Genomic DNA, 17,055 nt, shown 5'->3' with positions numbered 1-17,055 from the left:
CATGGTTGAAAATCAGACTTTACGAGAGCTTGCTGCTCCAAATTTAAATCAACAACCACACTGCATTACTTTTTCGAATTTAGATGTTAATACTACCTTCGAATTAAAATCTGGACTAATTCATGTTTTACCTATTTTTCGTGGCTCTGTAGGTGAAGATCCTCATAAACATTTGAAAGAATTTCATGTGGTGTGCACCGGAATGAAACCGAATGGAGTAACCGAAGAACAAATCAAGATGAGGGCTTTTCCTTTTTCTTTGAAAGATGATGCGCAAGATTGGTTGTATTATCTACCTGCTGGAAGTATCACTACTTGGCATAAGATGAAAAGATTATTTCTGCAGAAATTTTTTCCAATATCAAGAGCAGCCAGCATAAGGAAAGAAATATGTGGCATTTGACAGCATACTGGAGAATCTTTATACGAATATTAGGAGCGTTTTAAAAAACTTTGTGCAAGCTGTCCACATCACCAAATTAGTGACCAGCTGCTTATTCAATATTTCTACGAAGGACTTCTATCGAATGAGAGAAATATGATTGATGTAGCGAGTGGTGGAGCATTGGCTGACAAAACACCTGAAGCAGCCCGGAATTTAATTGCAAATATGGCGTCGAATTCACAACAATTTGGGAATAGATTAGACCATTCGTCTCGGCGTGTCAATGAGGTAAATATATCTTCTCTTGAAAGACAACTTGATGATCTAACTACTCTTGTACGTCAAATGGCTGTAGAAAAAACAGAGGCAGCGAAAGTTTGCGGAATCTGTTCGGTAGGAGGACATCCAACTGATATGTGCCCAACACTTCAGGAGGATTGCTCTGAACATGCTAATGCAGTGGGCAGATTTTTAGGACAGCAGCAGCGAAATCCTAATTATAATCCCTATTCAAATACCTACAACTCCAGTTGGAGAGACCATTCTAATTTTCATTATGGGAATGCAAATGCGAATCAACCTTCGAATAATTTTCAGTCGTATCAGCAGCCCTATGTTCCTAGACAACAGCAACCAATCCAAAATTTTGGTTCAGGTACATCTCTTGAGGATATTGTTAAAACTATGGCTACTAACACTCTGAAATTTCAGCAGGAAACAAGAACCAGTATTCAAAATTTGGAGAATCAAATGAGTCAAATGGCTACTGCAATCAGTAGGCTGGAAGCACAAAATTCAAGTAAACTACCGTCACAAACTATTATGAACCCAAGGGAGAATGTTAGTGCCATAATGTTGAGGAGTGGAAAGGAGCTGGAGATGCCAATTAAAGCACAACTTGCACCAACACAGCTAGTAGAAAACAGAGAAAAATTGGTAGCAGAAAATAATTCTTCCGAAAAGGTAGCGACAGGTAAATATCTTTCTTTCAGCGAATACAAACCTGTTCCTCCTTTTCCTGAAGCTTTAAAACTGAAGTACGAATGTAATGCGGATTTATATGAGACCTTTCGAGAGTGTGAAGTCAATATTCCATTGTTTGATGCAATAAAACAAGTGCCTCGCTATGCTAAATTTTTGAAAGAGCTGTGTACATTAAAAAGAAAGCAAAAACTCAAAAGGTATGAAAAAATAAAGGTAGGAGAAAATGTGTCAGCCATAATTCGCAAAAATCTTCCTAAAAAATGCAAAGATCCAGGTATGTTTTGCATCCCTTACACAATAGGAGGCACAAAAATTGAAAAAGCCATGTTAGATTTAGGAGCATCTATTAATGTAATGCCATATTCTATTTATTTTGCTCTTAATCTTGGACCTTTAGAAAAAACTGGTATAGTTATTCAGTTGGCCGATAAATCAAATGTATATCCTAAGGGGTTAATTGAAGATGTTCTTATTCAGGTTAATGATAAATTAATTTTTCCAGCTGATTTTTATGTTCTTGACATGGAAAATAATGACCAATATGTACCTATTTTACTAGGAAGACCTTTTCTGAAAACAACTAAAACGAAAATTGATGTTCACAAAGGCACATTGATCATGGAGTTTGATGGTGAAGCTGTCCAATTTAATATTTATGATACTATGAAATATTCTGATGTGGATTTTCCTGTATATTCAGTTGATTTAATTGATTCTCTAGCGCAGGATATACTTGATGGTGATGATGAGTTAAAGGTGGCTAACCATAAAAATATTTTGAAAGAAAAAGATGAATTTAAATTAATTTCAGATGTGGAAAATGCAGGGACAAAGATGAATGAGTTCAGACAGCTGAAAAATACAGGTAATTTATTTTATATTGAGCTGCCAGTGCCTAATGAAAAATTGTTACCTTCTATTTTGCAGGCACCAGAGCTGGAGCTGAAATCTTTTCCAAATCACCTCAAATATGTGTACCTTGGAGATGGGAAAATCTTTCCAGTGATCATTTCCAGCAAGTTAAATGAGCAGCAAGAAGAGAAACTGGTGCAAATTCCGAAGAAGCTAGAGATTCAGAGCTTAGCGACATCAAAAGTATTTCAAGTTAATGGCCATAGACTCAAACTGTTTTACAAAGGAGTGCCAGCTGAAAACATCAAAAAAGTGGAGTTGAAAGATCCCGGATAAATAGACGAAGACATTACTTCGAGCTGACGACTGTAAACAAAGGCGCTACTTGGGAGGCAACCCAAGCTTTCAATCTTATTTTAATTAATGCTTAAAATTTAATTTTCTAAACATTTGTTTTTAATTTCGGTTTATGTGTTCAAATTTTTAGTTTTAAATTTCGGTTATAGGATGTTTAGATAGTTAATTAGCAATTATTTTATGATTTTTTTATTGGGTTTATTTTAATTTATTTTCAGGTTACTGTTCAATCATTTTCTTCCTCCTGCCAGTCTCAATTAGCCTTCTGTAAATGTTCACGAGGGGAGGAATCTGCACTTTGGTAATCTGGAGCTGGGTTATGTATTTCTGTCAAAAGTCAAACTTTTGCTTTGATATTTGCTTAAATCCAAGGGGGCCATATGATTTTGTGTGATTAAAAGGGTTGGGTTATTTGCTTCCAGAGACCATATTCAACAAACCCATGCCTAAAAAATTTCTCTCCCCTTAAAACGAAAACCTAGCAGCCTTTTCCTCCATCTTGCAACACCATGGTCCGAACCTGTTCACAGCGTCATCGAGCAGCAAAATCCGACCATCGAAGACCATCCACACCAGAGCTGTTGTCCGATTCTGACGATTCACCGAGCAATAGCGCTCCACAGTCTATACCGTCTTCGACGAATGTAACTCCTCCACCATCATTCCCTTCACCATCACCTTAGCCACAACCAACCACCACGGCTTCCGTCCGCTCGGGTCCACGTTCGCGCACTCAAAAAGGGAAGCAATTGGAAATCTCCAGTAGCCTACAACTCAAATTAGGCGGCTTCAATACATTCATAGATGCACAAGACCAACAACGGTATGAGTCTATGTGTGAGCGAAAAATTTACCCATGTAAGTATATTCACACTCACACTCTTGATCAATTAGGAATTCGTAATGAAATTGATGAGCTAGTGAATAGATTGAATTGGCAAAATTATGTATATGTGGACTGCCCTGCGTTTATTGAGCTCACCCGTGAATTTTATACAACATTTCAGTTTAATGTTGCTGAGGAATTTGATTTGTTTACCAAGGGGATAGTTGAGTTTAGGTTAATAGGGAAAGAATGTTCATGTTCAATTTCTGAATTTAACATTGCTTTGGGGTTTTTGAAAAAAGAGGATGAAAAGAGTGAGCGCTACGTACGATCCCAATGTGATTACAGTCCTGATTTTAATCCAACTGAATTATGGCATGAATGGTCAGTTGATGTTGCTCCTTATAATCCTAGTGCTTCTAAGAGTTCGTATTTAAAAAGCCCCGTGTTCAAATATTTACAACGATTCTTAGCTTTTAATTTTTCTGGAAGGAAGGATAGTGCAGGTACCATTTCCAAAGTTGAGTTTTATTTTTTATGGTGTATGGAGCATAATATTCAGGTTAATTTAGGCTTTTGGTTACTCACCCAATTCCAGTCAATGGTCCAGAAAAAGAATAAACCCTTAATCCTTGGTTCATATATTACTCAATTAGCCGTTAACTTGGGTTTATTAGATATTTCTAATCATAACATGCATACTGCTTGTGAGGTGGAACTATTGGATATGACTTGTTTAGACAGGATGGGGATTGTAAGACAACAAGCAGATGGTAGTTTCCGTTTCCTGCAACCTGGACCAGCAGCACCGCCTCATTCCAGGCCACATAGGCAGCACAGAACGCCAGCAGAAGCAGCTCCCAATAGTACCCAACCACAAGTAGATCTTCCATCATCTTCCCATGCTCATTCATTCGACAATATAGGGGCCCAACTGTAGAGATGTGAACAAAAATTAGACCGTATGGAGCGCAATTTGCTAGCCTTTTTCAATTCGCAAGGATTCACGCCGCCATCTCCACCATCTCCATAATTCAAACTGTTCTTCCTTCTCCACAAAACCAGAGAAGTTTCCTCTTCCTTTTTCTTTTAAATTTCAGTTTTATTATTATTATTCTGTTTTGTTTAAACATTGAGGACAATGTTTGGTTTAAGTGTGGGGGAGGGTTTATTTGTGTTTTATTTTTCTGTTGTGTACTATTCTGTCCTTCAGTTTTATTTTATTTAGTTTTATTTTTCTGCTCTGTTTTGTTTACGTGTTCCGTTCTTCTCTGCTCTAGTCTTCGTTGTTCTACTTTTATGTTTTGTCTATATTACTGCTCCTTGCTAGATAAAGTTTGATTTTTATAGCAGCCAGTGTATCCTTCCCTGTTTTTAGTCAACTAAACAGTTTATTAATCTCACTTTGAATGAATTAATTTGTATGCATGCCTTGAAATTTAGCCGATTCAATAGGAGAGCATTGTACACTGATTTGTTAGATTAATTAGGGGTATGCATTTAAACAAATTTTGATAATTGAGTGCTCGAGTTTGTTTGAAGTTAAGGTGAATTTAATTAACCCGTGAGTTTTGAGCCGAAAAAGATTGAAACATTCATATCAATCTATGTTTTCTTTGATGAGTGATATTCTTCCATGTGAATATATCTCTAGAACTTGCTTTAAACCGTTTCGAGACCACATTGAAATATGCATGCATGAAAATGATAAAGGCATTCTTGTTCGAACCCTTTAGCTTAAAAAGCCAACCTATTTTAATTTCCCTAGTTAGCCCCTTGAGCCTTACAAAACCTTTGATTCTTTGTGCTAAAACCATATTACAAACCCAAGCCTTCAAATGAAAATCCTCACCCAACCATGAAAATGAGCAAGGCATTTAAACGTAAATTTGTTGCTTGGTGAATTTGTTGTCTTGAGAAATTTAAATGTGGGGGAAAAGGGAACTTAATTGTATAAGAAGAGATGATGAAAAGAAGTTGGCTTGAAGAGTGCTATTGAGATTGCCTTATATTGTTATCTTTGCTACCCAACTCTCTTAGTTATTCGAAAAAAAAAAAAACAAAAAAAAACAAAAAAAACAGAAAAAGAAAAAAAAAAAAAAAGAAAAGAAGTTGAAAAAGAGAGAAGAGAAAGGCAATGGCAAGTAGCAAAGAAATGTGGTGAATATGGTGGCTTTAGCTTTACATTTTTGTTCCCCTTAGGTGTTTAAATGTTTTGTTAATATTCATGGTTTTAACCTTTTGTATCCATTAATCCTCACCTTTACCCAAAGCCCCATTACAACCTAAAATAAAGTCCTTTTGATTTATGCATGTATATAATCTAAGTGGTGGAGATTTGGTGCATGAGCAAGCTTATGGTAGAATGTTTGCATTGGAAGAATTTGAGCGAAACACAAAACCATTAAACACATGAGTGATATGAGTGATAACCGTGAGGATGATTCACCAAAGCTTTATACATGCTTTAGAATGCGATTATCTTGATTTGTCTTTGTGCATACTTCCTTGTAAAGTTTGATAATGATGTGTGTTGATGCTTAAATCTTGGTTGGGTTGAATCTTAAGGTATGCACACTTTTTGGTATCGTGAGAAAAGAGATTGATGGAACATTTTTGTGTTTGTTTTGTTTTGTTTTTGTTTTACTCGAGGACGAGCAAAAGATAAGTGTGGGGGAATTTGATAAGGCCATTAATTGTTACTATTTTGATTTAGAATTCCCTTGTGTTGTGTGGAAATTTGATTTAATCTAATAGAATTACTTATCTTTTTGCATTTAGGAAGCTTTGAGCAATTTTTGGAATAAGTTGGGCCAAAAAGATGAAAAACTGGAGCAAATCTATTAATCTGGAATTTCCGTAATGCAGACTAGGCGTGGGCACGTGAGAGATGAGAGCAGAATCCGGAAAACAGATCTGAACGCCCAGATCAACTGCAAGAGTCCAGAAAATATTAAGATTTGCTTCCTAGGAAAAGGATTATCACCAGCTGGAAAAGAGGATTAATTGAGCTAAATAAGGAATGATATTTTTGGAAGAAGGATTTATATTAAAAATACATATCTTTTCCTTTCTTTTTGGGAAGATATGTATCACTTTGCTTGATTGGATTAGGAGATGAGGATTCACTTTTAATTTCCAGATTTTTAGTAGGAAGATAATATATATACTCTTATTTTTATTTGAGAATCATCAACCATTGTAATTAGAGAATTAGAGAGCAAAATATGGTTTACAGTGGCTGAATAATTTATCTTGGTTGAAGGGATCTGAAACCATGGAACTACAATGATTGTGAGATTTATTTTGTTCTTTAATGCATCTTTTTTATTATTTGAGTATTGATTATCTTTCTGAATTATTTGTATTGATTGTGTTGGTTGATTTCTAAGGCGTGCAATTAGTTTATCAATTAATATAATCTACGGCTAGTTTAGGTATTGAATCCGTAATTGTTCAATCCATCTAATCGAAGTAGCAACTAGGTTTATCGTTTGCTGCATCAGAAACTGTAAATCCTAGGAAAATAATCAACTAGATTAAATGCAACGTCGTACGTTTGTGTTGTCTTGCTTCGTTGGTCTTTCTAATTCGTAATGCTATTGTTTAATTAAATTCGAGATCGTATCCGAATTATTAATCAATAAGGGTTAATTGGTATACATGTTTTTGGTTAACTAATCGTAAGAAATGACAGGTTAATTCGATACCACAACGAATATTCAATTAATTAATTTGATATTTTGTTTCGATGATCAATCGTAGTTCCAATGGTGGATGTGACCGAAGACCAAGGTTTGTTAAATCGATTAATTCCTTTTAGATTATTTTACTGAATTTTTAATTAGTGTTTTTCATTATAATTTGCATTCACTTCAAAACTCCATTTTTTTATTTATTTGTTTCGATTTATTTGTGACGACATACTAATCAAGGCTCTTCGAGGGACCGATCCCTACTTTCCTTTACTACATTTTTGTTACAGGAATTTAGGATTTAATTTGGGTGTCAACGACAACACGTACCAATTTTCATACTTTAGACTTAGGTATCAAAACGATGTGTTTAATAATAAAATATTCATTCAACACAGAAACCTGCAAAATACATGTTTAATAATATGCGAATTAAATGCGTTTTTTACTAACCACCACCCTACCCTTTTTTTTTTTTTTTTTGTGGTGACTCAAAAAGAAAACCTTATACATGGTAATTAAAATTTTATAATAAAAGGGCCATTTTCACTAACGTGTTAGAGGGAAATTGAAAACTTTCCATTAACGAGTTTTTATATACGAGGGGAAACGAAATTCATTTATAAGAACTAATAAAAATTTATTCTATTTTCCAAGGGAAATTTCCCAGATGCGTGTACACATCATGCAAGGAATTCATATACGATGAATTCTTTATGGTCATTATCGTGAACAATATGCAAATAGAGAACTATTCTCTGCCCTATTGACAAGTTTTAGTGTTTAACTTTTCACTGAATTTTCACATATTTATTTGGTGGCGTTTAATTCCACCAGTATTATTGAATTTTAAACATGTTGATTTGTACTGTGGTCTCTTTGTAGTATAAAGAAATCTGTATTATGAGTTACAGAAGAACGGAAATTTTTTCGAAAAGAAAATGTAGAACACTGATGCATATATACCTCTTGTAGTACTTGAAGTTCCTCACAGCAGACTCTCGGATTTCTAATTTTTTTTTTAACTCTGTCTCACTTTACACAATTTATATTCTAATTGTAGACGAAGAAAAAGATGTTAAAACTGGTAAGGCAGTAGGACAACTCAAAGATTAGGGTAGAAAAATATCAAGATAGGTCATATAAAAATTTGAGGAAGGAATAATTGAATGGCAGTGGATAAAATTGTGGCTTAGTAGTTGCATCGAACACCAACATTTTGTGATCCACAAACGACATTGTTTTCTTAGTTAGAATTAAAAAAAATAAAGTTATGCCAGATACTCAACAATTTATGGGTCAGTTTTGATTTCTTAGAGAGAGGAATCAAAATTAGACCAAGACTGTGTTGGTTCTCCCAAAAGTTTTGACTAAAGTATACCCAATATTTGTCAATTCACATAGAAACCAGAATTGGTAATCGGATACATAGTGATTCCAACTCCAATCATGTAATTTCCTCTTAACCCTAGCTGAGGCTGAGCCACAAAGGGCTGAGAGGGGGCTTGACTTAATAATTTTTAAAAATGTACCCTTAGACTCTTATGTTAAAGAACGCCCATTATTAACTTTATTTATTTTCAACTAATTTATGAGAAAATTGATTTGTAAAAGATATTATTTCAATTAGTAAATCATCAAAGTGCAAAATAAAATCTCAAATATAAAGTTTTACCAAAGTTTAAACTTCGAAATTGGAAATAACTTTCAAAGTTATTGCACCCCACAACACTTTCAATGTCATTTGACAAAATTACATGCATAGAAAAAAAAATTTCCATGCACCTAAACACGTCTAATTTGCTATAAATATGTCTACATAATCGATATACCATATTCTCAGGCATAATCAATAAAAATGGCTGCCAAGTTCCCATCTGTGTACTTTCTGGTTACCTTGCTTTTAATTCTCCTCTTCTCTTCAACGATTCTTCCGTTTGCGGAAGCAGCAAAAACCAGTTAGTCAATCTTCTATATATATTTCTCTTCAAACTCATATATTTTCTTTAATTAGTTCATTAATTTAAAACAATGGATTTGTACATTGTGAGTGAGTCTACGCTTACACTTGTTGGAATCACCACAAAGAAGTGAGCCCATTTGTTTATATTAATTTCCATCAATTAATATCTCTTTGTATAAAATAAATTCATGTGTATATTCATAATTATGCAAGATAAATGATTCAACTGATAACAAAGCAATAATTTTGATAATTTTTGTAGAAGAGAAGACGGCAACAACACATGGCCACATGATTAATAGAATGAATTACTCTATTAAAGTCGGCGTTATAGGAAGCCCCTCACCACCTGACAATCACGGTCTCGGTGCTATCAATAACCCATAACAAAGTGATGCATGAGGTGGCGAGTTGCTCAATCGATCAGCTTTTGTTATTAAAATAAGTGTTTCCTTGTATTCGGTTCATCATGTATGCTATTTCTGTCTACATACAAATATTATACATAATTTATATAAATGTTGTTCACGTAATGTCTTCATATTTTTCTTAATTAATATTGGTCGTCTTTTTTAGTTTATAGCCAATTCATGTAATATCTATGGTTTCACAGTTTCCTCTTATCATAAGAATCAATTCAGAAGAAAATCTATATTGTTAGATGTGGGTATTTTTTCTCTATAAAGTATCATGTATGAGGTTTATTGACAATACTACTTTTTTATGGCTACGTTTCAATGGCTAAATTAAAAAGTAATGACAATAATGTTGTATTCATTCAAACAATGGAGGATCCAAATTTAATTCCGCCATACAAAACCTTTCAAAGAAAGATGAGACAAAGATATTTAGAAAAACTATCATTCCATATAAATAATTTTAAATTTAATTCTAAAATATTTAAATTTAATTCGGCCATACAAAACCATTCAAAGAAAGATGAGTGAAAGTTTGTTTTTTCATAGTTAATAACCAATTCAAAGATATTTTTATTAGAGGATATACTCAGGCCTCAGAGGTAGATAAGATTCTAGGAAAGATGCAAGAAGATGTCTATATAGGAAGTTTTTTGGATATTTGAAAGCTATGATAAGAGTGTTTCTAAAACTTTGAAGCTCTTTTATAACCTACCTTGATTGTATTCTTTATTGTTGATGTCTCATCAAACTTCACAGAAAAAATTCTTAGGTGTCAAATCCCTTCAAGGAGCTTCATCTATAACAATATAATAATAAATGGGATATTGAATTTTTTTACCCTTTTTTTTTTTAAATCATGTATACAGATATGTCACTTATCCCAAAGTCTAAACAAAAATACCACAATAGTAATTTATTTCCCTAAAATACCCTGTTAATGTAACTCATGCAGAAAAAAAAGAGTATACCATCTCTGTCTTTGTCCTTAACCCTCCAGTAAGTGACGAAATCTCTATAGTATGAAAAAAAATTCTTCAACAGAGAAAACACCTATGATTGAACAATATAACCCGTGGGAAAGCCATTATAAATAATTCAACTTTGACACAAGCAAGGGAGAGATGAAAATTGTCAAATTTATTTAGAGAATTAACATCTGTTGCAAAGATTTCACTGTAAAATCATCTACATTCAAGTCAGTCTTGATTTAAGCTCATATGTTAATGTGCTTTTTTTTATGAACAATTGAAAATCAAGTAATGCGTGGTAGATCATGTTTATGACTTCATGTGAAATATAATTTTGTTGTGATTTTATGATGATAGACTGTTTAATATTGTGATTTCATATTGTTTTATTGTTTAAAATTGTTATAATATTGTTTAATATTGTATTGATAGTTAAAAAATATAAAAATTCCAGTTTAGATAAAAATCAGATGAAGAACAGGTTGGCATTAACGCCAACCTCCTGAATTTTATTTTTATGTCTATGTAAACATAGTTTTTATTCCTCTCAGTTCTTTTGTCCATCCTCTTGTGTTTAGGAAGTGGTGGTGGAGTTCCTAGGTTGGTGGATTTATCCTTTATGCCTTGGTTATGCTTATGTTCCAATTTGATGCCATTTCAATCTGTGTACTGTTTTCTTTATCTTAGCAGAGAGTTACATAAAAATTACAAAATTACCGCTACCATCTTCTTCCATTTTGATTGTCTTGCCTTGATCATAATTTATACATCATTTGATGATATGATAGTTTAACGTGTTATAAATATATGTGTATGAAGCTTTGCCGCATTGGTTTGCATTTAAGGCCTAATTTGAAGAAATTGTAAAGTAATGCAATTTGGAGTGAATAATATTTTCTAGCTCACCCCTTTTGGATTTATTGCTCATGCATGGTGTTATGCATCAGTTTGGTACAAGAGCATTGGTTGTTTGTGCAAGCTAATTGTGATATTTTTCATTTTAGAGTTATTTTTTTCCGAAAGATACTGTTCACCAATGAGTACTGTTCACAACACATAAATTTTGCCTAAACACAGGTGTTTTTATGTTTTTAAGTTTATTTTTAGTCAAGATAGAAAAAGCTATATTTAAGATTCTTTATGGAGAGCAATGGATTGAAGGTGATGATAATGTGACAAGATATGTTGACAAGAGTAAGAGAAGGATGTGTGTTAACACAAGTATTGATTTTGAAAGATTCATTGTGAGAACAAGTTATAGTCTAAGACTCAATCGAAGGCAATCAAATATGCACATATTTACCCTAGGTGATGAGGGTCTAATGGATGTGGTAGACGATGATGATCTGAAGTTATTCATGGTTAAAGCAAGAAGTTTACGAGGATCAACCAAACTCTATGTTAACAAAAGTCCAATTGATGAAAGGGGCAATCAACAAGCTGAATATGTTCATAAGGAAGAAAGGGAGAATCATCCATAAAGTTTCCAAGAGTTTGGTGGGAATTATGGTGATGATAATAATGATAATGTCGTGGATGAGGATTATGAAGTAGAGATTAATGAAGAGGAGGATGATGGTGATAAATTCTCTAGGTTTGATCAGAACATGTACAATGTTCCAAGTCAAGACACTGGGAAAAGTCAAAGTCATGCTTATAATGAAGGGGCTGAATGTAGCACAAGACGTCACGACTTTATAAATATTAGAACATATCCAACTGACATAGCAACTGACACACAGGCATGGCTACCTCATGCATGGTTGTCTATCACTCTAAATTCACATTTTATCATTTGTTTAACATTCAATCAATTGTACATTAATCATAATTATACAAAATGACTATTATGCACTTGAGAGATACACATAAAGGGGCGTTTGGTTTGGGTAATGTTTTATTATCAAATTGGGGAGATAACCTTGAAGATAGATTACTGAGAAAATTATTGGGTATAAATTATCACTACGTTTCATAAAATTTGATAAAAAAAGATGACATAAAAATTAATGTGTTTGGTTAACAGTAATAAAAAAAATACTAGTAAATTATTTTACTTAAATACCTTTGAATATAAATATTTTTTTATTATTTGTTATATTAATTAAAAATAAATTTATTTTTGTCTTAAAAATTAATAAATAATAATATTATTATAACAAAATCAAGATTAATTTAGTAATATTTTAATACCTAGGATAACGGTGGTAATCAGATTACCACATATATTACTTGTCATGTCAGTATTGGTAATAGAAACTTACTGTAATCTTTTATTACTAACAAATCAAACGAGATAATGTAAGTAATAAAATATAGATTACCAAGGTAATCTTTAAAACACTCTAACCAAACGAACCCTAAGTGTTACAAGAGATGACCTAAGACACCAATGAGCAGACGACTATCAACATCAAAGTACAAAGAAGATGATATGCAAGTAAGGGATTTTAACTAGGAGTCTTAATTAAAAAAGATAGAATGCATAACTTAAAGTTGCTGACGCGGAAACACCTTTCAAAACATGCAATGCTTCTCAGATTTTTTATTAATTTTTTAAACGAACCTGAAAGTTTCTAAAACCAATTTACAAAATGATATTGTTTTACCTATTATTTAGGTAAATCGACATTGTTAATGAGCTACAAACTCAAACAATGCATTCGAGCCATCGATTTGAGTCATAATTCAAATCGAACTATTTTTATTCGAGTCAATCTCAAGCAAACCTTAATTTCAACTCGACAAATTTTAGCTTAATTCTAGGTAGATTATTTTTTATTCAAGTTAAACTCGAGCAGAGAAATGTTCAGGGCCAGTTCGGTTCATGTCCATCTCTAGTCTTTTATATATCCATAAGACCAATAATGACAGATTTTTAAGTTTTATAGTAAGAAATTTAAAATTTTGTTATTGAAAGTATAAATTCGTTTAGTTTTAACAAGAATATACATAATTAGTCATTAAAATTATAAATATAGTATTTATAATAACAAAATATTTATCATCTCATTAATTTTTTCTCACTAAAGGGCCCCTATAGTTAGTAAATACAAGTATGAGAATTATACGGGTATGATACAGTGAATAGTAAAAAATATGTTTGTAAGAAAATAGTCATAAAACTCGGATATGGGAAAAATTTGTATATAAAGTATTTAATTAGTTATTAAAGCTAATGTAACATAATACATCATATTCAATCATTGCAAAATTAGGCGAATATACAACAAGATTAATGAATGATTGATGCCTCAAATGAACTCATATATTAAACATTAAAAGAATTTTAAACATGGCGAAACTATAAACAACAAAGGAAAAGACAATGAAAGTTTACATATTCGAAGAATAACGAAGATGAAAAATTGAGCCAGACAAAACAAAAAAATCAATCTAGTGTAAAAAGAATTATGTGAAAAAATGTTTACTACTGTTATAAACATGAACTTGATGTTATGAATTGAAAGGTTAGAAATTTGAAAAAAAAAATCGGTTTTTTTAAATGACAATATGGTAATTAGTTGAGAATTAAAAAATATTTTCATACTTTAGACTTAGGTATCAAAACGATGTGTTTAATAATAAAATATTCATTCAACACAGAAACCTGCAAAATACATGTTTAATAATATGCGAATTAAATGCGTTTTTTACTAACCACCACCCTACCCTCTTTTTTTTTTTGTGGTGACTCAAAAAAAAAAACCTTATACATGGTAATTAAAATTTTATAATAAAAGGGCCATTTTCACTAACGTGTTAGAGGGAAATTGAAAACTTTCCATTAACGAGTTTTTATATACGAGGGGAAACGAAATTCATTTATAAGAACTAATAAAAATTTATTCTATTTTCCAAGGGAAATTTCCCAGATGCGTGTACACATCATGCAAGGAATTCATATACGATGAATTCTTTATGGTCATTATCGTGAACAATACGCAAATAGAGAACTATTCTCTGCCCTATTGACAAGTTTTAGTGTTTAACTTTTCACTGAATTTTCACATATTTATTTGGTTTCGTTTAATTCCACCAGTATTATTGAATTTTAAACATGTTGATTTGTACTGTGGTCTCTTGGTAGTATAAAGAAATCTGTATTATGAGTTACAGAAGAACGGAAATTTTTTCGAAAAGAAAATGTAGAACACTGATGCATATATACCTCTTGTAGTACTTGAAGTTCCTCACAGCAGACTCTCGGATTTCTAATTTTTTTTTTAACTCTGTCTCACTTTACACAATTTATATTCTAATTGTAGACGAAGAAAAAGATGTTAAAACTGGTAAGGCAGTAGGACAACTCAAAGATTAGGGCAGAAAAATATCAAGATAGGTCATATAAAAATTTGAGGAAGGAATAATTGAATGGCAGTGGATAAAATTGTGGCTTAGTAGTTGCATCGAACACCAACATTTTGTGATCCACAAACGACATTGTTTTCTTAGTTAGAATTAAAAAAAATAAAGTTATGCCAGATACTCAACAATTTATGGGTCAGTTTTGATTTCTTAGAGAGAGGAATCACAATTAGACCAAGACTGTGTTGGTTCTCCCAAAAGTTTGCGGAAGCAGCAAAAACCGGTGAGTCAATCTTCTATATATATCTCTCTTCAAACTCATGTATTTTCTTTAATTAGTTCATTAATTTAAAACAATGGATTTGTACATTGTGAGTGAGTCTACGCTTACGCTTGTTGGAATCACCACAAACAAGTGAGCCCATTTGTTTATATTAATTTCCATCAATTAATATTTCTTTGTATAAAATAAATTCATGTGTATATTCATAATTATGCAAGATAAATGATTCAACTGATAACAAAGCAATAATTTTGATAATTTTTGTAGAAGAGAAGACGGCAGCAGCACATGGCCACATGATTAATAGAATGAATTACTCTATTAAAGTCGGTGTTATAGGAAGCCCCTCACCACCTGACAATCACGGTCTCGGTGCTATCAATAACCCATAACAAAGTGATGCATGAGGTGGCGAGTTGCTCAATCGATCAGCTTTTGTTATTAAAATAAGTGTTTCCTTGTATTCGGTTCATCATGTGTGCTATTTCTGTCTACATACAAATATTATACATAATTTATATAAATGTTGTTCACGTAATGTCTTCGTATTTTTCTTAATTAATATCGGTCATCTTCTTTAGTTTATAGCCAATTCATGTAATATCTATGGTTTCACATTTTCCTCTTATCATAAGAATCAATTCAGAAGAAAATCTATTTTGTTAGATCTGGGTATTTTTTCTCTATAAAGTATCATGTATGAGGTTTATTGACAAGACTACTTTTTCATGATTACGTTTCGATGGTTAAATTAAAAAGTAATGACAATATTGTATTCATTCAAAGAATGGAAGATCCAAATTTAATTCCGCTATACAAAACCTTTCAAAGAAAGATGAGTTAAAGATATTTTGAAAAACTATCATTCTATACAAATGTTTTTAAATTTAATTCTAAGATATTTAAATTTAATTCTGCCATACAAAACCATTCAAAGAATGACAAGCGAAAGTTTGTCTTTCCATAGTTAATAACCAATTCAAAGATATTTTTGTTGGAGGATGTACTCATGCCTGAAAGATAGATAAGATTCTAAGGAAGTTGTAAGAAGGTGTCTATATAGGAAGTTTTTCAGATATTTGAAAGCTATGATAAGAGCGTTTCTAAAACTTTGAAGCTCTTTTATAACCTACCCTGATTGTGTTCTTTATTCTTGATGTCTCATCAAACTTCATGGAAAAATTTTTTTGAGGTGTCAAATCTATTCAAGGGGCTCCATCTACAACAATATAATAACAAATGGGATATTGAATTTTTTTACCCTTTTTTTAATCGTGTATACAGATATGTCATTCATCTAAAACCCTAAACAAAAATACCATAATAGTAATTCATTTCCCTTAAATACCCTGTTAATGTAACTTATGCAAAAAAAGAGAATATTATCTCTCTCTTTGTCCTTAACCTTCCAGTAAGGGACGAAATCTCTGTAGCATGAAAAAAATTTCTTCAACAGAGATTACACCTGTGATTGAACAATAAAACCCATGGGAAAGCCATTATAAATAATTCAACTTTGACATAAGGAAGGGAGAGACGAAAATTGTCAATTTACTTAGGGAATTAACATCCTTTGCAAAGATTTCACAGCAAAATCATTCACATTCAACTCAGTCTTGATTCAAGCTCATATTTTAATGTGTTTTTTTAATGAACATTTGAAAATCAGATAATGTATGGTAGATTCATGTTTATGACTTCATGTGAAATATAATTTTGTTATGATTTTATATTATTAGACTATTTAATATTGTGATTTTATTGTTTGAAGTTGTTATAATATTGTTTAATATTGCATTGACGGTTAAAAAATATAAAAATTCAGGTCTAGATAAAAATCAGATGAAGAACAGGTTGGTATTAACGCCTACCCATTGAATTTTTTTTTTTATGTCTATTTAAACATAGTTTATATTCCTCTCAATTCCTTTATCCATCCTCTTGTTTAGGAAGTGGTGGTAGAGTTCCTAGGTTGGTGGATTTATCCTTTATGCCTTGATTATGCTTATGTTCCA

The 17,055-nt window shown here is 32.1% G+C and overlaps 1 non-coding gene across 1 annotated transcript; it reads right to left on the bottom strand.

The window, feature by feature from the left end:
• Positions 1–373: 373 nt before the first annotated feature.
• Positions 374–480, bottom strand: LOC123222224. Its single transcript, XR_006503548.1, has one exon. It is a non-coding gene; the product is annotated as a small nucleolar RNA R71 (small nucleolar RNA).
• Between the last annotated feature and the right edge of the window lie 16,575 nt (positions 481–17,055).

This window comes from Mangifera indica, chromosome 7 (assembly GCF_011075055.1).
Source record: "Mangifera indica cultivar Alphonso chromosome 7, CATAS_Mindica_2.1, whole genome shotgun sequence".
Lineage (NCBI taxonomy): Eukaryota > Viridiplantae > Streptophyta > Magnoliopsida > Sapindales > Anacardiaceae > Mangifera > Mangifera indica.
The sequence above is the reverse complement of the archived record's forward strand: the minus strand, read 5'-3'. Positions and strand labels throughout refer to the sequence as shown.